The sequence below is a fragment of the Carassius carassius genome, chromosome 49 (assembly GCF_963082965.1).
Source record: "Carassius carassius chromosome 49, fCarCar2.1, whole genome shotgun sequence".
NCBI lineage: Eukaryota > Metazoa > Chordata > Actinopteri > Cypriniformes > Cyprinidae > Carassius > Carassius carassius.
This window is the reverse complement of record NC_081803.1, coordinates 12974281-12997424: the sequence shown is the minus strand read 5'-3', so window position 1 is coordinate 12997424 and position 23144 is coordinate 12974281. Positions and strand designations below refer to the sequence as shown.

Below are 23144 nucleotides of genomic sequence, written 5' to 3'. Positions count from 1 at the left end.
GAATCTTGTTAATTGCTTCTAAATGACTGAATTTATTTGCATCCTCAATTAAAAATAGCCAGAGCGGACCCACTTTATATTAAGTGGCCTTAACTACTATGTACTTACATTTTAATTAATAATTTAGTACAATGTACTTAGTGTACATACATGTTTTTACATTGTAAAAATGTAATTACATCTGTATTTAATTTCTGTAATTACATTTATAATTACACTGTTGACCCATACTTTACACCTTAACCCACCCTTAAACTTACCCATACCTCCAACCCTCTCCCTAACCTTACCCCTTTCTCACCTCAATAGCAGCAAAAGTGTTTTACAATACAATATGAACACAATAAGTACATTGTACTTATTTTTTTATGTAAGTACATAGTAGTTAAGGCCACCTAATATAAAGTGGGACCCCCATCTCAATTCAACATGAACACAATAAGCACATTGTACCTAACAATATTTATTTATTTAAACAAGTACAAGTACATATTAAAGACAACCTATATAAAGCGAATTCTAAACATTTAACAGACACCAACCTTTGAACATTATGGTGTATGATATATGGGTTGTCATGTCCTTCTTGATTAAGTGGTTAAACAGGGGTCTGTTTTCTTGATTAAGTGGTTAAACAGGGGTCCTGTTGATCCTGAGAGGAAAATTGTATCTTTCCTTACGTGAGAAAAATGGAGAAGCATCTTTCAAGCATTTAGAGTATATTACAGCTGCTCATCTACAACAACTGAGTGAATTAGTTCATCATCTGCTGTGTCCAAGGAGTACAAGTATCTCTAGTTACTCTCCTACACAATGATTTCTGATCTATGCTACACAAAGTAGTAAGCCAATTAAGTTGCAGTAACCTTATGAACTCGAAGCTATTCTGGTTATTAAATGGGAGAACATTCTCAAGATGAAGAAATCAAATCTAGCATTGGGTAGAGCTGATTACATGAACATTCAGGCTATGATCAGATTATATAGTACGCCATGGGACAATGGGCTTGGCAAGGGCTTGGGCGCCGCGTTGCATTCTGGGATGTGGCGGGCATGTTGATAAACAAATAAACAGAACGAACATACAAATTTAAACAGGGCCCACTGGTACAACCTGAACCGGGGACCCGCAAACCCCAACTACGGCCCTGTTTACAGTACAAACCTTGTAAGTGAACTATGAGGGCAAAAAAACAAAACAGAAACAAAATAATCATTCATTAATCGTAATCGAGGTAAAATGTTCAATTAATCGAGGTTTTGACTTTAGGCCATAAACGTCCAGCCCTAGAATATATTCAGACAAGATGTGTTTCTTGAGTTTAACTCACAGATGAGGTTCTTGTCTTCATTTTATCTGTCTACTCCCGAAGAATATGAAAACAGGAGAGTCAAAGTCTCCAGGGAACTGATTCCATCAATCTCTGTCTCAGTAAGCTGTCTAAATATTATATGTTAGACAAAAATAAACTCTCCTCCACACAAACTGTTCCAAAACGTTTAACACTAAGAAATATATATATATATATATATATATATATATATATATATATATATATATATATATATATATATATATATATATATATATAATGGAGGCTTCAGTCTAGATTAAAATGTAACTCCATGGAACAAAAGCAGCCAGGTTTTCAGAATTGCTCTTATTGTTTTTCACTAAAGAATGTAAGTTAATTACAAAGTAAATGACGAGTGAATGACAAAATTCTTCTCATACATTTGATGCGTCTACGAATGTTGACGAGGCTTATTTTTTAGCCTTATTCTTCAGCTAGTCTAGAGTATACCAAGTCTTTTCAAGTCCAGGACTCTAAAAATTGTGGCAAAACATATTAAGGAGCATGTGTGCAAATGTGTATTATATGACATTTAAGGTCTCTTAAATTGTTTAAACATTTCAATTATTTTAAGAGGTCTTACATTTGGGAATGAAAAAAACAGTAATTGCAAAACTGCTTGCCTAATGTTATTATTAAACTTCAAAAGGCCATTACTTAATTAAATATGAGCACTGCACATTTCAAAGTAAAACACTGCATTTTCATGCATTCTGAAGGCTTGTGGTTTCAGAGCAGTTAATCACAATCAATGAATACTGCATGTTTCTGCCAAGAAATTGTTTATGATTGACATTAAATGATTCATGTCAGTGTTTACCATGCTTATTGTAATATGTTTTAGGCGGCCGTAGGAGTCCATATTTTATCCCTGTTCTGTGTGAATGAGCAACCAGCAATAGTAAACACATTTCAGAATAAGAGTCTTGGTGTATTTCGGACTTGGTTATTATGAAAAGTTCTGAATTATGCATTAGTTCTGCAAAAGTTCTGCATTATGCATTATAATCCTGATTAAAATGACAATTTAAAAGAAAAAATCTCAGAAAAATCTCAGACGGATTTAGAAGTTTTCCATCTGAATTCTTAATTTTACTAGTATTAGCATATACAGTTTCAAGCAGACATGAAAAATATTTAAACACTTAGTGTTCTGTTTACATATAAATTAAAGTTAAAATTAAAGTGATTTTTGAAAAACGCTTTTGACCACAAGACAAAACAAACTCACAGCCAATCGGCATTAAGGGGTGTGTCTAGTAATGATAGGGAGAAGAGGGCTCTCAGTGACAGATATTAGCAGATCGACTATAGATAGTGTGTTATAACAGTGACATTTTAAGAGGAACAAACCATTTAAATGAAAGGTTACAATATCAGGCAAGAGGAAGGACCCGCGTAAATATTGGAGCTGTTTTCCATTGGTGGAGAAACTCAAGGAGCGTAAGGGAATCGGACGCCAAGGTTGCTTTTTTTTTCTTAAATGGTGAGTTGCGTTGATTTTGCTTTTTCACATAACTTTTCTGTGTTGGCTTCTGTTTGAATATGCTGTGGCTGGCAGGCATAGCAGATTTCGCCATTGTTGCTGCCAGGGTTGTGTACATACGTGTGGGGCGGAGCTATCAAAAGAGGGGCGAAGTCCTGTTGGTGTATACATACAGTCGGCATCTAGTCATAGCTGGGGGCGTGGTGAGGGCGGAGTCGGCGTGGGGGAAAACACTGCGAACATCGTGTGTATCTGAATGACAAAAATGCACATATTGAGCGCTCATTCCCAGAGACGCGTAGAACAATTTTAGTCTCTTTTAACTTTAATATTCATGTACACAAGTCCATATCGATATTTGATTCATTTTACAGCCCTAATATAGATGTATTCATTCAAAAAAAAACAAATTTCGTGACGTTCTGCTTTATACAGCAAGTTCTATTTTTGACTGGATTCCGCGATTCAATCGTTTAGCAAACACAGACGGGGTGAATTTATAAATGAAAGTGTAAAAGTTCTGACACAAAACTAAGTTGTTACGTGTCCACACACTTTTTTAAGTGGGTAAACGGGTTTATGTTCGACACTAGGCTAACGTTACATAGTTTTGCTTAAGGTAGAATGATAAGGCTAATTATATATACATGCCACTTTCTGAAACAACCTTACACAGTTTTGATAGCGTTAATAATGAACACAATGTTAACGTAGCCTGCCTGTGATGAATGCTGACTGGACACATTTCCACAACTTCCCTTGATCATCCTCACAACTTATTGCTTGTAGCCATTTTGTCATCCTTTCCGGTTCTGTATGTTTATTAGGAATGATGTAGAACTTAATTTCATAATTTGTTAGTTTATTGGTGGTACAGAAAACGACAACAACTCTTCGGCATGATTGTCCTGTGTATTTCAATTGGTGCCAACGCAATGTCTTCCCCCACGGGCTAAATTCACATCACGTGACGGGTCGTTCCCAGACCAACCGTCTGTATCTATGGGTGTGTTTGTTTTGGTGCTTTCAAATATCGACATCATTTCACAAAAATCACTTAGTGCACCAGCACCTTAAGTAAACTAAAAAAAATTAATGGCCTCCTAAATTTTTCAACTCAGAAAATCTTAGGAAAAAAGCAAGTTTCAAGCCCTTAGTCTATACGATTTCAAAATGCTGTGAGTTATTCTAATGTACTTGTAAGGGCATTCTGCTGTAAATAATGTGAGATTAGAATGTTGATTTAAAAACAACAGAAACACTAACTTCTCTTGCCTTTCATATACTGCAGCTCAGTAGAGCACAAATATTTGACATTGTGAATGCATGTCAAAGCAATATAAATGACGGTACAATGACAATAGCTATTTTGTAGTTCACTTCTATTTAATGTGTTTTCTTTGTTTGATGCAAATCAAACATTTATTGCACAAACAAATAACCACTGCTGAATATTAATCCAATGCCAGCTTGGAAACATTTTACTCTCCACCTGGGGTCTCGAGGGAAAGTAGATGCTCAAGTGAAGCTCAAGTGAAATTCAGAATCCCTGCTGTTGCTCTCAAATATCAAGCATCTATTCTGCCACACACACTCACACAGGCTGTCATATCTCCACTGTATTTCAAGATCAGCTTTGCCATCAGCAATACACCTGTTATCGCAGTAATGCAGCCACCTCCTCGCAGCAGTGGTTTATGGTCTCAGTGCCTCACACACACACACACACACATACACACACACACACGCACACAGATACATACACTTGTGCCCTCGTACAGGCAGAAAATAATGGGCAAGGTGAGGTAACCTCACATGGATATACAGGTTATGTATTAATTTTTACAATAATTAAATAAATAATACATAAACAAATTGCCAATTGCAATAAGCTGAAATATAATATAAATATAACAAATTAAGTATAAAAATACAGTTCATCACTTCAGGCATATATTACCCTCTGATTTTAAGAATTGTCAACTACCCCATCCAGCCTAAACTCACACACATAATACAAATAACATCAGAGAATACATGCTACCTCAGCATATTTTGCACACACATCCATCCTTTCGATTGCAAGTACATGGACTCACTCTACCTCTACAGGTCTTTGCACATGCACGTCTTCCTTGTTTACATTGCACACTGCGCACTTTATACATGCATTGTTTTGGTTCTTGCATTTTTCAGTTACTTTTTTTTTAAGGTGTCCTTGTAGCAGTGTAATTATACATATACGTACTGAGCAATATTAATTAACTACATGTATTTACTATATTGTTAGGGTAAGGATTTGGGTTTGGGTACTTGTATGTAATTATCCATAATTAATTGTTATTATAATAGTAAGTACATGTAACATATAACAAGGACACCTTAAAATAAAAAGTTACCCATTTTTCTTTTGCTCTAAAGTAATCTTGTAATTGTTGTAATTGTGTAATTGTTTAATTCATGTACTGTGTCTTTTATTCTTACAGTATGACTTTTTGTAATGAACCAGAACTCGACATGGGATCCATAATGCAGGCTTTATTATAAAGGCTCGTAGTCGTACAGGCAATGGTCGGAACCGGCAATATCAACAGCGTGGGCAGAACAGAGAATCAAAATCCAATAACAAGCAAGGGGTCGGTAGGCAGGCAGCAAAGGTACTTAAGAGATAACAGACAAGATCGGTGACAGGAAATCAAACACGGGTAGTAACGCTCAGAAATGACAGACACAGCAAATCAAGACTTCGCGTTTGAACTATGGTGGAAGTCCAGCTTATATACATTACATTTACATTTACATTTAATCATTTAGCAGACGCTTTTATCCAAAGCGACTTACAAATGAGAACAACAGAAGCAGTCAGGTCAACAAGAGAACAACAACAGTATACAAGTGCCATGACAAGTCTCAGTTAGTCTAGTATAGAACGCATAGGTAGGTTTTTTTTTTTTTTTTTTTTTTAATTAAAAGACAAGAAAAGGAAAAGTGCTAGTGTTAGTTGGTTAAGTGCAGGCGAAAAAGATGAGTCTTTAGCTGTTTCTTGAAAATGAGTAAAGACTCAGCTGTACGAATTGAGATTGGGAGGTCATTCCACCAGCTGGGGACAGTCCAGGAAAAGGTCCTTGAGAGTGATTTTGAACTTCTTTGGGATGGTACCACAAGGCGTCGATCACTTGCAGAGCGCAAACTTCTGGAGGGCACATAAGATTTAACCAATGAGTTTAGGTAAGTTGGTGCCGTGCCAGTGGTCGTCTTGTAGGCTAGCATCAGTACCTTGAATTTGATGCGAGCAGCTACTGGTAGCCAGTGTAACCTGATGAGGAGCGGAGTAACGTGAGCTTTCTTTGGCTCATTGAAGACAACCCTCGCTGCTGCATTCTGAATCAATTGCAGAGGCTTGACAGTACATGCAGGAAGGCCCGCCAGGAGAGCATTACAATAGTCCAGTCTGGAGAGAACAAGAGCTTGGACAAGAAGTTGGGTTGCTTGCTCTGACAGGAAGGGTCTAATCTTCCTAATGTTGTATAAGGCAAACCTGCAGGACCGGGTAGTTGTAGCAATGTGGTCTGTGAAGCTTAACTGATGATCCATCACAACTCCTAGGTTTCTAGCTGTCCTCGAAGGAGTAATGGTTGATGAGCCCAGCTGTATAGAGAAGTTGTGATGAAGCAATGGGTTAGCTGGAATCACCAGGAGTTCTGTCTTCGTAAGGTTAAGCTGAAGGTGATGGTCATTCATCCAGCTAGAGATGTCACTCAGACAGGCTGAAATGCGAGCAGCTACCGTCGGGTCATCTGGTTGGAATGAGAGGTAGAGTTGGGTGTCATCAGCGTAGCAGTGATAAGAAAAGCCATGCTTCTGAATGACAGATCCTAATGATGTCATGTAGATGGAGAAGAGAAGTGGTCCAAGTACTGAGCCTTGAGGAACCCCAGTAGCAAGGTGGTGAGACTTTGAAACATCACCCCTCCAAGACACACTGAAGGATCTGTCAGAGAGGTAGGACTTAACCCACAGGAGTGCTGTTCCAGAGATGCCCATCTTTCTGAGGGTGGACAGGAGAATCTGGTGATTAACAGTGTCAAAAGCAGCAGAAAGGTCCAGTAAGATGAGTACCGAGGATTTTGAAGCTGCTCTTGCTAGTCGCAGGGCTTCAGTAACCGAGAGCAGAGCAGTCTCAGTTGAGTGGCCACTTTTGAAGCCAGATTGGTTGCTGTCCAGGAGGTTGTTCTGTACAAGGAATATAGAAAACTGGTTGAACACAGCTCGCTCAAGTGTCTTTGCAATAAATGGAAGAAGGGATACCGGTCTGTAGTTTTCAAGAAGCGCTGGATTTAGTGATGGTTTCTTGAGCAGTGGGCTTACCCGAGCCTGCTTGAATGCTGAGGGAAATGTTCCAGAGTGAAGAGAGGAGTTGATAACGTGAGTAAGCAAAGGTATGACTGAAGAAGAGATCGCTTGAAGGAGGTGAGTGGGGATCGGATCAAGTGGACAAGTAGTAGGATGATTGGACAGGAGAAGTTCGGAGACGTCCATCTCTGAGAGTGGGGAGAAGGAGGAGAAAGAGTGTGCATCGGTCATTGTGAAGTTGTCCTCAGTCTGCGGTGTGGAGAATTGGCCGCTGATGGATCTCGTCTTATTTGTGAAGAAAACTGCAAAGTCGTCCGCTGTAAGAGTCGATGGAGGAGGTGGTGGCGGTGGATCAAGAAGAGAAGAGAAAGTCTTGAAGAGTGTCCGAGCGTCACAACAGCTGTTAATTTTGTTGTGGTAGTAGGATGTTTTAGCCGTGAAGACATTTGCAGAGAAGGAAGAGAGGAGAGACTGATACACACTGAGGTCTGTAGAGTTTCTTGATTTCTGCCATTTCCTCTCTCCAGCCCTGAGTTTAGAGCGATGTTCACGGAGAACCTCAGACAGCCAGGGGGCAGATGGGGCAGTGCGTGCTGGTCTAGACAACAGTGGGCAAAAGTTGTCCAAGCAAGATGTTAAAGTGGAGCAAAGAGTGTCCGTAGCGCTGTTCGTGTCCAGAGCAGAGAACTGAGAGAGTGCAGGAAGTGAGGATGAAACCACAGAAGATAGGCGAGATGGAGAGAGTGAGCGTAGGTTCCGTCGAAAGGTGACCTGCGTTGGAGTGTGAGGCACTTCAGGAGTAAGTGCTAGGTTAGCAGTAATGAGGAAGTGGTCTGAGGTGTGCAGTGGAGCAACTGAAGAGTTGTCCACAGAGCAACAGCGCGTGTAGATGAGGTCCAGTTGGTTGCCTGATTTGTGAGTCACTGTAGTAGACACTAGCTTGAGATCAAATGAGGCGAGCAGAGTTTTGAAGTCAGCAGCCTGGGGTTTATCTAGGTGGATGTTGAAGTCACCAAGCAGTACCAGAGGAGTACCATCTTCAGGAAAGTTTGATAGCAGCACATCCAACTCCTCCAAGAAGTTTCCCAATTGACCTGGGGGACGATAAATGACCACAAACTGGATTTTAACAGGGTGGGTTACAGTAATGGCATGTGATTCAAATGAACCAGTACCTGTAGGTGATGGCTGAAGATCAAATTTCCATTCTTTTGATATAAGGAGACCTGTTCCTCCACCCCTCCCAGTGGTACGAGGAGTGTGGGAACAAGTGAAATTAGTGGAGAGGGCTGCAGGGGTGGCAGTATCTTCAGGTTTGATCCAAGTCTCTGTCAGTGCCAGGAGGTTGAGACCGGAATGAGTAGCAAGAGAAGAAATGAAGTCTGCTTTGTTAACTGCAGACTGGCAGTTCCAGAGACCAACTGGAATAGAGAGCGTAGTAGTAGAGGTCAGAGGGACAGGCCGTAGGTTTGTCAGACAGGCCTTCCTGCGACGTCCGTAGCGTGCTCTCCGAGTGTTAGTAGTGATAGTAGAGATCTGAAAGCACATAGTGACTACAGGTGTAAGATATTTGAGAACAAGGTATACAAAAAGTAAAGAAAGAGGGAAAAAAGCAATACTCAAGTGCCCTGTCGGTGTCCTTGCTCGGTGGAGTCGTGCAGGTAGAGTCGATCGTCTTTACACTCGTCCGTCTTCACACGAGGGCTGCCGCGACCGCTGCCGCGGTGAAACTTAGCGCTTTTGTATTAGCCTGATTACCTGTGATTGAAGTCAGCTGGCCACGCCTCACTATTTAGCAGATCGAAACCAGGCAGTCCCGCGATAGGCAAACGCAAAACCAAGCGCCACTGTCAGCACGTATTAACCAGGGTAAGACACACACAATTTAAACCAAAAAACTTTCCTAGCAATGACGATCCCACACTAGTCTGATGAGAAAACAAGGCAAAACACTCACAAGCTGCTGTCCTTCTCTGTAGCTCGACTGTTTCTTCTGACAAGTGCTTTCTAAACAGCTAATTAAGTACTTTCACTGGCTTTGGCCACGCCTCACTATTTAGCAGATCGAAACCAGGCAGTCCCGCGATAGGCAAACGCAAAACCAAGCGCCACTGTCAGCACGTATTAACCAGGGTAAGACACACACAATTTAAACCAAAAAACTTTCCTAGCAATGACGATCCCACACTAGTCTGATGAGAAAACAAGGCAAAACACTCACAAGCTGCTGTCCTTCTCTGTAGCTCGACTGTTTCTTCTGACAAGTGCTTTCTAAACAGCTAATTAAGTACTTTCACTGGCTTTGGCCACGCCTCACTATTTAGCAGATCGAAACCAGGCAGTCCCGCGATAGGCAAACGCAAAACCAAGCGCCACTGTCAGCACGTATTAACCAGGGTAAGACACACACAATTTAAACCAAAAAACTTTCCTAGCAATGACGATCCCACACTAGTCTGATGAGAAAACAAGGCAAAACACTCACAAGCTGCTGTCCTTCTCTGTAGCTCGACTGTTTCTTCTGACAAGTGCTTTCTAAACAGCTAATTAAGTACTTTCACTGGCTTTGGCCACGCCTCACTATTTAGCAGATCGAAACCAGGCAGTCCCGCGATAGGCAAACGCAAAACCAAGCGCCACTGTCAGCACGTATTAACCAGGGTAAGACACACACAATTTAAACCAAAAAACTTTCCTAGCAATGACGATCCCACACTAGTCTGATGAGAAAACAAGGCAAAACACTCACAAGCTGCTGTCCTTCTCTGTAGCTCGACTGTTTCTTCTGACAAGTGCTTTCTAAACAGCTAATTAAGTACTTTCACTGGCTTTGGCCACGCCTCACTATTTAGCAGATCGAAACCAGGCAGTCCCGCGATAGGCAAACGCAAAACCAAGCGCCACTGTCAGCACGTATTAACCAGGGTAAGACACACACAATTTAAACCAAAAAACTTTCCTAGCAATGACGATCCCACACTAGTCTGATGAGAAAACAAGGCAAAACACTCACAAGCTGCTGTCCTTCTCTGTAGCTCGACTGTTTCTTCTGACAAGTGCTTTCTAAACAGCTAATTAAGTACTTTCACTGGCTTTGGCCACGCCTCACTATTTAGCAGATCGAAACCAGGCAGTCCCGCGATAGGCAAACGCAAAACCAAGCGCCACTGTCAGCACGTATTAACCAGGGTAAGACACACACAATTTAAACCAAAAAACTTTCCTAGCAATGACGATCCCACACTAGTCTGATGAGAAAACAAGGCAAAACACTCACAAGCTGCTGTCCTTCTCTGTAGCTCGACTGTTTCTTCTGACAAGTGCTTTCTAAACAGCTAATTAAGTACTTTCACTGGCTTTGGCCACGCCTCACTATTTAGCAGATCGAAACCAGGCAGTCCCGCGATAGGCAAACGCAAAACCAAGCGCCACTGTCAGCACGTATTAACCAGGGTAAGACACACACAATTTAAACCAAAAAACTTTCCTAGCAATGACGATCCCACACTAGTCTGATGAGAAAACAAGGCAAAACACTCACAAGCTGCTGTCCTTCTCTGTAGCTCGACTGTTTCTTCTGACAAGTGCTTTCTAAACAGCTAATTAAGTACTTTCACTGGCTTTGGCCACGCCTCACTATTTAGCAGATCGAAACCAGGCAGTCCCGCGATAGGCAAACGCAAAACCAAGCGCCACTGTCAGCACGTATTAACCAGGGTAAGACACACACAATTTAAACCAAAAAACTTTCCTAGCAATGACGATCCCACACTAGTCTGATGAGAAAACAAGGCAAAACACTCACAAGCTGCTGTCCTTCTCTGTAGCTCGACTGTTTCTTCTGACAAGTGCTTTCTAAACAGCTAATTAAGTACTTTCACTGGCTTTGGCCACGCCTCACTATTTAGCAGATCGAAACCAGGCAGTCCCGCGATAGGCAAACGCAAAACCAAGCGCCACTGTCAGCACGTATTAACCAGGGTAAGACACACACAATTTAAACCAAAAAACTTTCCTAGCAATGACGATCCCACACTAGTCTGATGAGAAAACAAGGCAAAACACTCACAAGCTGCTGTCCTTCTCTGTAGCTCGACTGTTTCTTCTGACAAGTGCTTTCTAAACAGCTAATTAAGTACTTTCACTGGCTTTGGCCACGCCTCACTATTTAGCAGATCGAAACCAGGCAGTCCCGCGATAGGCAAACGCAAAACCAAGCGCCACTGTCAGCACGTATTAACCAGGGTAAGACACACACAATTTAAACCAAAAAACTTTCCTAGCAATGACGATCCCACACTAGTCTGATGAGAAAACAAGGCAAAACACTCACAAGCTGCTGTCCTTCTCTGTAGCTCGACTGTTTCTTCAGAGGAACACAGTCTTTGATGACGATCACCTGTGCAGGTGATCAGAGTCCAAGGACGGGGCTTATGGGAAGTGTAGTGTCGTCAGTGTAAGTGAATGAATGGATGCGTGTGTGTCAGTATTCAGGTGAGGGTGCCCTCCGCTGGCCAACAGAGGGAATCACAGGGTTCGTCTCCGTGACAGACCCCCCCCCCCCCCCCCCCCCCCGCGAGCGACTCCTGGCGCGAGGAGGCACACGACGTCGGGGTCTACCACGGGGTCGAGGGGCCGGTTTTCCAGGATGTAAACGATGAAATTCATTGACAAGATTGGGGTCTAGGATGTCCTCCGAGTTTACCCACGAGCGTTCCTCTGGACCGTACCCCTCCCAGTCGACCAGATACTGTAGGATTCTACCCCGACGTCTGGAATCGAGCAATTCCTGGACTTGGTAAGCCTCCTCGCCCTCTATGATGATGGGTTGAGGGGCCTGTGCACGGGACCTCCCCTCTCCCTCATCTCTGGGACCAGCAGCGGGCTTGAGCAGGGATACATGAAAGGTAGGAGAAATTCGATATGTGTTAGGCAGTGCCAACCGGAATGAAACTGGACTTATCTGTTTAGTGATTTGGAATGGACCCACTTACCTTGGAATCAACTTGCGGCACGGGAGCCGGAGACGGAGATCCCGTGTTGATAGCCACACCCACTGGCCGGGCTGGTAATTGTGACCTGGGCGCCTTCTGCGATCCGCTTGCTCCTTTTGCCTCCTCACAGCGTGTTGCAGATGAACATGAGCCCGATTCCACACCACCTCACTGCGTGCCATCCAGTCGTTTACCGCCTGTACATCCGTTGGATCTCCTGACCATGGGAACATTGGTGGTTGGAATCCCAGCACACATTTATAGGGGGTCAGACCCGTAGATGGCTTAATAAGGGAGTTCTGTGCATATTCGGCCCATAGTAGATATCGCGCCCAGTCGTCCTGATTCTGGTTACAATAGGCTCTGAGGAAGCGGTTTAGCTCTTGGTTGAGCCTTTCAACCTGTCCGTTTGCTTGAGGGTGATACCCAGAGGTGAGGCTGACATTAATGTTCAGGGCTTTGAAGAAGGCTGACCATAATTGAGAGGTGAATTGCGGTCCTCGGTCTGACACAATGTCCTCGGGTAGGCCGGATAATCTGAAGACCCAGTTGCACAGGTGTTCTGCCGTCTGGAGAGCGGTAGGTAGTTTGGGTAATGGGATGAATCTGCAAGCCTTGGAGAACTGGTCTACGATGGCGAGTATGGTGGTGTAACCCTGTGAACTGGGAAGATCCGTAACAAAGTCAATGGCAATGTGTGACCAGGGTTGTTGAGGAATAGGTAATGGTTGTAGGAGACCGGCGGGAGATTGTTTGGATGCCTTATTAACATTACAGTTATTGCATTGCTGAATGTAATTTGTTGTGTCCTTGTGAAGAGATTCCCACCAGAAGCGGTTCTCCAACTGATTGATGGTGGCAGTGATACATGGGTGACCAGATATTGGATGGCAGTGGACTTGACTGATGACCTGGTCACGAAGATTCTCAGGAACGAAGATTCTATCGGCTGGACAGGCTACTGGGTTCTCGTTCTGCTCCCTGTGTTGTTGGAGTAGAGTCATGATATCCCATTGAATGGGAGCAACCACCAAATGGAACGGTAATATGGGTTCTGTAACAGATGGAATGTTCTCCTCCTCGAATTGACGTGACAGGGCATCTGCTTTAGTGTTCTTGGAGCCGGGTCGGTAGGTTACCGAGAAGTCGAATCATGTGAAGAACAAGGACCATCTAGCTTGACGGGGATTAAGGCGTTTGGCGGTGCGTAAGTACTCCAGGTTCTTGTGATCTGTTAGTACAGTGAACGGATGTGTGGCTCCCTCTAGCCAGTGCCTCCACTCCTCAAAAGCTGCCTTCATGGCAAGGAGTTCCCGATCTCAGACACTGTAGTTGCGTTCTGCCGAGTTGAGTTTCTTGGAATAGAAGGCACAGGGATGGAGTTTAGCGGCAGGATCTGGGCGTTGTGACAGGATAGCACCAATGCCTGTGTTGGATGCGTCTATCTCAACTATGAAAGTAATGTGGGGTCAGGGTGACAGAGGATGGGCGCGTTGCTAAACAGTTGTTTCAGGGTTTGGATGCCCTTGTGAGTGGATTCTGACTGTTGTAGTCGATGAGTCCCCTTCTTGACTAGTGAGGTAAGCGGAGCGACAACAGTACTGAAGTTCCTAATGAATCTCCTGTAGAAGTTTGCAAATCCCAGAAATCGTTGCAATTTCTTAAGGGTTGTGGGTTCAGGCCAGTTGAGCACGGCGTTAACCCTCTTTTCGTCCATGGCTACCCCTCCGGGACTGATTATGTATCCTAGGAAAGTGGTGGAAGTTGTGTGGAACTCGCACTTCTCAGCCTTGGCGTATAACTGGTATTGGATGAGAAGTTGGAGAACTGCTCGAACGTGTTGTATGTGTTCAGGAAGGGTGTTAGAGTATATCAGGATATCATTGATGTACACGATCACAGATATAATTCTGCATGTCTCTGAAAACCTCGTTAATAAATGATTGAAACAAAGATGGACTATTGGCTAGTCCGAACGGCATCACAAGATAGTGTCCAGTGGTGGTGGAGAAGGCGGTCTTCCATTCGTCTCCCTCCCTAATGCGGATGAGGTTGTAGCCGCACCTCAGGTCCAGTTTGGTGTAGTATTGGGCGGTGCGAAGTTGTTCGAGGGCTGAAGGAACCAACGGGAGTGGGTATCTGAATTTGACTGTCATTTTGTTTAGTCCACGATAATCAATGCAGGGACAGAGACCACCATCCTTCTTTTTTACGAAGAAGAATCCGGATGAAGCAGGGGATGTGGATGGTCTGATGAACCCTTTTTGGAGCTCCTCCTTGATATAATCCTTCATAGCGTCGGACTCGGGTTGAGACAATGGGAAGATGCGACCCTTTGGAGGAGAATGCCCTGGCAGAAGATCGATTGCACAGTCATACTTGCGGTGAGGAGGTAAGGTGTTGGCCTGTTTCTTACTGAAGGCCTCCAGAAGGTCTGCGTATTCCTCTGGCAGATCGGGAATGGACTCTTGAACTGAGGTAAGTGACACGGAACAGATAGGAATAGGTTTGACCAGGGAAAGACAGTTCTGTTGACAGTAGTTGCTCCATCTCACCACTTGACCTTCTTTCCATGAGATTTGGGGGTTATACAGACGTAGCCAGGGTAATCCAAGAATCACGGGTGTGTGAGATGTGGGGAGGATGTAGAATTGGATCCTCTCCTTATGCAATAAACCAGCCGCCATTACGACCTTGTGGGTGAGATGAGTGATGGATCCAGAGCCCAGTGGTCGATCATCTATTGTCTCCACTGAGAGAGAGGTAGAGCATGGGATAAGTTGAACGTTATACCTCTTTGCGAAATCTTCAGAGATAAAATTTCCAGCAGCCCCGGAATCGAGTAAGGCAGAGGTGATAAACTGTCTGTCGTTAATCCAAAACTCAACAGGAATGCTTACACTCTGGGTATCACACATGGAAGTGAGGGGAGTACTCGCCAAGCGCTGAGAGAAGGTAGATGTACGAGAGGAACAGTTATGGCGTTGATGGCCGGGTAGTCCACAATACATGCATAACCTATTGGAAATGCGTCGATCTCTCTCTTCTGTAGATAGGTGGTAAGTGTTGACCTGCATGGGTTCAGTAGATTCCTGAGAAGGCAAGAATGCTGGGTTCGCAGTGTGACGGGAATTGGATCGCCGGGCACGTTGCAGATTATCAATGGATATGGTCAGCTCGATGAAGCTGTTGAGATCTCTGCCCTCGTCTCTACATGCTAGTTCTGTTTGTAGCTCATAATTCAGTCCTTTGAGGAAGAGTACCTTTAATGTGTCGCTCACCCAGTTAGTTTGTGCAGCCAGAGTGCGAAATCATAGAGCGTAATCTGCCGCCGTCATCCTGCCTTGTGACAACTCCAATAAGCGATCTCCAGCTCCCTTTTCCTCCTTAGGATGATCGAATACTGCCCGGAATTGCTGCAGGAAATCCTGAAAGGAAGTAAATGTGGATCCATCGGGTCCCCACACAGCCGTAATCCATTCTAGTGCTTTCTCAATCAATAGACAACAAACAAAGGCGATCTTCCCAGTATCCGTAGTGTACAGTGAGGGTTGTTGTTCCACAAACAGAAAGCATTGCAATAGAAATCCCTTACACTTGCTGGCGTCACCGTTGTATTTATCCGGGAAAGCAAGACGGGGATTGGCCTGAGATGATGTTCCGGCCGCGTGGGCAATGGCGGATGCCTCCGACGTTGGTGGGACCGTGGGAGCTGTATGGAGATTCTGAACGGCCTTGACGAGCTCCTCCGTGATCGTGGTTAGACGATTCAGCTGGAACTGATTGGCCGCTATCTGACTGGCTTGGGCCGCCATGGCGGTATGAAGACCTTCAAAAGCCGCTGGATCTCGTTGTGGCGAAGTCTTCTGTAATGAACCAGAACTCGACATGGGATCCATAATGCAGGCTTTATTATAAAGGCTCGTAGTCGTACAGGCAATGGTCGGAACCGGCAATATCAACAGCGTGGGCAGAACAGAGAATCAAAATCCAATAACAAGCAAGGGGTCGGTAGGCAGGCAGCAAAAGTACGTAAGAGATAACAGACAAGATCGGTGACAGGAAATCAAACACGGGTAGTAACGCTCAGAAATGACAGACACAGCAAATCAAGACTTCGCGTTTGAACTATGGTGGAAGTCCAGCTTATATACACAGTCTTTGATGACGATCACCTGTGCAGGTGATCAGAGTCCAAGGACGGGGCTTATGGGAAGTGTAGTGTCGTCAGTGTAAGTGAATGAATGGATGCGTGTGTGTCAGTATTCAGGTGAGGGTGCCCTCCGCTGGCCAACAGAGGGAATCACGGGGTTCGTCTCCGTGACACTTTTATTCTTATGTCCTGAACTTATTCATGTCAGAGGCTGATGAGAGGATTCACAGAGTAAAAATTTTATTGTATGGTGTAACAGACTGTTTCCTGCACATGACGACAATAAACTCTTAAATAAAACATTTTAACAAAAATGAAAAATATTACATGACAACAACATACACATATATAAAAATACATATATAGAAATAAATACACATACATATTTTATCTGTCTGTCTGTCTATAAAACTAACATTTAAATATAAGCAATATCATTTCTGTGTGCATGAACATACATAGTATAATTTATATATAGATCAAATAGCTTTTGTTTTTCTTTGTATATATGATGTTGCTTAGTTTTGTTCATCATTACCTTGAACACCTGCAAATGTTTTCCATAAATCCAGCAGAGAGGAACATCATATTATATTTGTTATACATTCAGATGACTGTGGGTCGAGAGAGAGCATCGTCATTGAAAAGTCAACATCCAAAGGTCACATACAAGCCAATAAAGCGGCAGCTTATGTAAAACCATTACTCTCAGCAGCTGATGCTTTATGAATAAAAGGCCGAAGAAACATAATCACAGTGATTACAATGTGTCTGTATACTGCGAATAAACTAATTACAGCATAGTGGGCTGAAAATGTGCTTAATGCAATATAAATTACTAATGCATACACATTTGTCCCTGTGTGTTTTATGTTAAACAGCTGGTATATACAATTTTTAAAGTGTTTTGTGAAATATGCAGCCAAATATCTTTTTAAGGAGCGAAACAGTGAAGAGGACAAAAGTGTATTTTACTAGAAAAGCTCAGACTAGATTACAGTCCGCCTTTGCGTGTCTCCTAACTGGATTAAAACTGCCACCTCCCGCCGCAGACAAACTCCGCTCGCCCATTTGCAACGCTAATTTAGGGTGAGTTGGAAGAGGTGGGGGGAGGGGTGGGGGGTGTCTGGCAAGCAGACCTTTAATCTCTCACGTCAGCATGAATCCTCAGCTGTCAGAATGAGTGATTATCCTGCAGTCTGTCTCACCTGTCCTGCTTGCTGGACGCCTGGATATGTGGAAATTCAAGCAGCCACAATATAACTGTGAGGTTTCTTCTTATTAATTAATGGTCATCTCTCTATGATGTAGAGTGCCAACAAAAAAGCCAGTCAAGTGAATGTCAGGACTAAATAATGTCTATTTAATAGTCTATTTAATGAGCTTATCTTAGGGCAAACCAACATTCACTACAGCTTAATAAACATAACAATATATACAGCATTCACCTGAAAACTGAGGTTAAATGTGACTCATTCATCAAATAAAGGCAAGGAAAATTGCTAAATGATTATAAGTCAGGGCCCAGTGACCGAGTGCCTCTTGCTGTTTAGGCTGAATTGTAATAATCGTTATACTACAGGTGACGCTGCAGAGTTGTGTATATCACAACTTAATGAGCATGAGCTGTCAAAGCAATTAGAGGCTAATTGTTTTTGAGGCAACCATCCTGGCTTTAATAAAACCAAAAGAACTAAGAAATTCAATCCTTAACGACTTCATTATTAACGGACCCCACAAAGGAGGGCTATAATAACTGGAGAACCATTAGCATTCCCATAGTAATTGAGATGCCTTTGAGACCTGATGTGACATGAAAGTAAATTATATATACATACATAAGTAAATAAATAAATGAATAATACCTTTTTAATAGGTAAATAAAAAAATAAAAATTATGAAATATTTATGATGTTGCTTAAATAGATGCTGCATGACAGAAGGCAGAATATTGAATGGTCTTCAGCAGAGAAAGATGTTTTTGGAGTCTACCTAGGCCATACTAATCAGTTAAACCTTTACTCCACAATTTGACTGAATTTCAATGAATTTTCCATGTACTCTTGATAGGTTGAAAAAAAAAATAATAATAATTATAATTTCACAGAGATCGCAAACACGTGCATGAACACTTTTTTTTAAATAAATATTTTAAAATACCACAGAATTCTTCAAATCTTAAGGCTGGAGGATGAATTTATCCAAGATTTTTCCTTCCGTTCAGCTTAAACAAAAATAAAAAAAATAAAAATAACTGAAAGTCTAGATTAAAGTTGCTTGCAAATCTATTACAACTTTAACTTTATTTATTTAAGAATGATACATGCTGCTTTATCTTTTTTGAGTTCACTTGTCAGAGCATGGGAGTTCCCCTTTGAAAAAAAGCTAACAAATCTCTGGGCATTCATTTAATTGTTAAAAGAGTCTTTTATTCAACAGTTGTGAGCATTGTAAACCTAAGGAACCCTAAGGACTTGTTTACTGGCAGGAACAGCAAGCTTGAGTGGAGTATAAATTTATTCAAGCTGTAAAAACAGCTTCAGCGCTATCCTGTGGGAAAACCATCACGCTTCGATCCCCTCTATCTGATCATCTCGGAGTCGAAACTCCATCAGTTCATCATCAAACTGTGTCCAAAGAATACACTTTCTGACATTTTCAAGTTTTCCCTGACATACCTGGAGCTAGTCATAACTGCAAATGAATTTACAGTGAATCTGAGTCCACCAGGACCATACAATGCCCTACAAAAAAAAAAGAGAGTAACTAACTTTTCCTTACAATCTCCCTATCACAATCCAAAAGTGAGCTGATTTGTATTCAGGATCAGTCTTTAAGGTGAATTATTGCTTCACCTATAACCTGATGGTCTTTTATTCTCTAATGGCCATCTAGATTGATATGAAGTTTACAATGTGTTTGGCAGCTAATTTGTGAACGGATGGCCAAACAAACCCCAATGCAAGATAACGACTTTCTATTACACAAGAATGGTGGAACTGCTCTCAATATTATGCCAGAAGAATTTTAATGAGCATCCACCCATGCCGTAAGCCCTCCAAATTCCTTTCGGTTTATCCTTCGCACTAAAAAGGCACAATATACAAAGCCGGCAAGCTGCTTTATATAAATGACCTTACAAACAAACGCAAAAGGGACATTGTGCAATGAAGACAGCCTTCAAACAGGCTGATCTACTCCAGTCTTTTGTCGGTATAGCAAAAAATTTCATTAGCGGTCTCATGCTAATGTCACATGCATTCATAGTCATTTCTGTTTACAACAACATCACTGATAGGCTACAATGCATTTAATAAATAGTAATTTTTGACATAGAGAAACTGCACAAATGTAATTTTTTATAAACATGCATGAAGGACCTTGTGTAACTTGCTAAAGCACTAAATACTTTAAACAAGATAAGGGCATTTAGTCTTTTCCGTGACCTTTCTATCCTTGCAGGCATTGTCCTGAACATCTAAAATAAACTCACCTTACCCCAGAGGACAATATGACACTGCTACTCCAAACTCTGAGGAGCAGTGCAAACATTGCGGGAAGACTATTGCTTCTAAACTGTAAAGAAAGAGGTTGACAGAAAACTTTAAAGCCACGTCAGAGTTGTGAGTGACTATTAGCCTATTGGATAGCGCACCAGCTCCGACACATTGCGAGTTCAAGTTCAACTCTGTCTTTTCACAGTCCTGTTTCTGTATTAGTTCCTGTCCATTTCAGTGAATGTCAAAAACTTTAGTCAAAAAAATAAAGGGTTAGTTCACCCAAAAAACAGTTACTTGCCCTCATGTCATTCCAAACCAAAATACTTTAATTCATCTTTGAAACACAAATCATAATATTTTTAATGAAACCTTCATTTCTGCCCACTGAAAATCCATTCTTACCAAAAGTGCTTCAAAAATGTTCAAAAAGAGATCGTAAAAGAAATCCATATGAATATAACCAAGTCTTAAAGAGACTTAATTTAGGCTTATATAAGTATATTCACACACAAACAATGATCAACGCACACACATAGAGCACATCAGACATGAATAAAATTCTTGGATAAGAAATTTCATGGTAAAAAAAAAAATTATAAAAATAAAAATAAACTACTTTCAGCCATTTGTATATTGATAGAAAAGTACAACAAGTTCGCAGTGTCCGTCTGGTGATTCCAAAAAATGCAGAAATTAGCACATCACATTTAAGCTGTGACAGTCATTTGACTAGAATTTTTTTTTATGTAAAATAAAATCTGTCAACAAACAAGTTGACAAATCCACTTACAGTGGCAGAAACTGAGGAGAGACTGTAACACTGAATAGTACTTTAAGATCCCATAATATTTACATTTTATTTCACATTATTAATTTTATCTTCATTGTCCTTGCAGTAAATGTCAACTATAAACATAAAAACACAACTAAACCCAAAATGCCACAATTCTCCACCGATTTTCTGTTAGATTAAACACAGAGAGCATAGCAGCCTTCGGCCTTTATCTAATAAAAGAAAAAAACAAGGCTGAAATTACCGACTCGCGAATGAGAAAGAAGGTGAACACTTCGAGCTGACTACTTCAGGCGCTAATGCAGAGGTGCTAGCAGGCTAATTGATTATTGACAGCATGCCTGTTTCTGCATGCTTATGGCACCAAGTGACTGACTGAGTCATAAACTGGTGCTACATTTTTTATACTTATTGAAAAAAAAAGTTGTTATTTTGCTTAAGTATTATGCAGATCAGCTGTGAAAATTTTTCAAGACTAACAAGTGTTTTTGTTAATGAAAGAAATTGGTCTTCACTACTGCATTGTCTTGCCCTTAGGAGCTTTTGTTTACACTGTCTGTAGAGGCTTTGTAGAAAATAACTACTGTATTTCAAAACCATGACATCCTGATTACCTTTTTCAAATCTCACCAAGCGAAACAGTGCAGCTCAAAGAAAAACTGAAAATTAGATGGTTAGTAAAAATAAATTGATCACCAAATAAAAATGTACTTGGCTAAATAAATAAAAATACATGTTCCACAGAAGAAAGCAAGCCATATAAGTTTGAGTAATTCAATGCCAAAGAACTATTTTGGTTACCCAAAAAACCTTTCACTGAACAGTTCTTAAAAGAAGAAGTGTGAAGAACCACTATGAAATGTTCTTCATGGAAGCACAACTAAAAAAAAAAGAACCTTTATTTTTTTAGGATGTAATCATCTCATCATGCTAGCACATGAGCAAGTGACAAAATGCTATGAGAAATACTAAGACACTTTTATTGTTTTTCGAAACCTTTACACTCCTTTTTATTATTCTGTGGAAGATTTCCACTGAGGTTCTTCTAGTTTGTAGAAATACAAGTAACCCCAGGGGAACATATTTCTGGCTCTCCTACTGAAACCAGCATCGTGCAGCACAGCCACACTGCGACAAGTTTTTCTTAACTCGACTTCCATGTTTCCAACAAGTTTGCTGCTCAAATCCATGTTAGCTTGTTATTTATCATGACATCATAAAAGTATGCAACTCTTTGAAAAAGGATAAAAATACAGAATCGTGAAATAAGCGAGGCTAGCACAGGATGTTACTAAATGGAGCACGTCTATGGCTCTCCCTCGCTCCTATGTGACTGAGTTTAAGGTGTCGGAAAACATGGGTACTGCGTTTCCTTGATTTTCCTTGTCTGAAGAGTCATGCTGACAGAGGAGAGATCAAATTTAACTAGAGGATACGTGCCATTCCTGATGCTAATCACAGACCTCTGTCCAACAACATACAAAAATTAATCAAATATACGTCACCTTTGACCAACTTCACAAATTAACACCACGTTCCATAAATACAATGTGCAAGAGGGAGAAATCTTTGACACTTTCTATTTATTTGCGCTAGGCATTTAAGCAGAGCTTCAACATGACCCAATAAAAGTTTGGAAGGAAATCTATTTCATTTCAAATAATTGTCTGAAAAGTCATGCATTTAAATGCCGGCTTCCAAAATGCTCCCTTACTTTGCCTTCCTCGAGACCCATACCAACCAAATCAATCTTTATAGATTGTCATCACTGTAATATTTATGCATCAGTCTCAGAGCTGCAGTCAAACATAAACAATGAGGTCAGTTTACTGTAGAAGGTTGATCCATCATTGGTATTTTAATTTTTTTTAAAATCATAGGCCTAATGGTAGGGCTGCACGATTAACCTTTATCGCATCGATATTGAGGTTTTAACTCCCGCAATAACCTAACCTCAGGAGTCTGAGGTTTTTTCCCCCGCCTCTGACATTTGAGTGACAAACCTATTAGCCAATCAAAATGGTCGAATCTTGCGTTCCTGGCTTGCTGGCCAATTAGAAATGGCAATGGAAAAACAAGGTTGTATGCAGTGCATCGGCTTTCTGTCAGCAGAAAAGCAGCTAACACACAACGTTTACCTCGAATTGTGCCAGAAAAAGCTTGTGTAACTATGCAGAAATGGCTGAAGGCACTTCTTCGGTGACGGGAGAGGAAGCGGGGGAGCACTTGGTTAACAAGAAGGGTGGTACTTCAGCTGTTTGGACTTATTTTGGATTCGCGAAGAACGACGTGGAGCAAAAGAGTGCTAAATGTAAAATATGCCGACGTGCCGTGGCCAGATCCAGATCCGGATTTATGCACTTAAAAGTATTGAACGCAAAAATCGAAAATCGCATCGCAATCGCAATATTTGTCAGAAAAACCGCAATTAGGTATTTTCTCAAAATCGTGCACCCCTACCTAATGGAAAAGATTACAAATCATGCGAAATGATAAAATATCACTTGAAA

At 41.6% G+C, this 23144-nt stretch overlaps 1 protein-coding gene across 1 annotated transcript in view; it reads right to left on the bottom strand.

The window, feature by feature from the left end:
• Positions 1-23144, bottom strand: part of LOC132132221 (neurotrimin-like) — a 315058-nt gene that overhangs the window by 279237 nt on the left and 12677 nt on the right. The window lies entirely within an intron of this gene.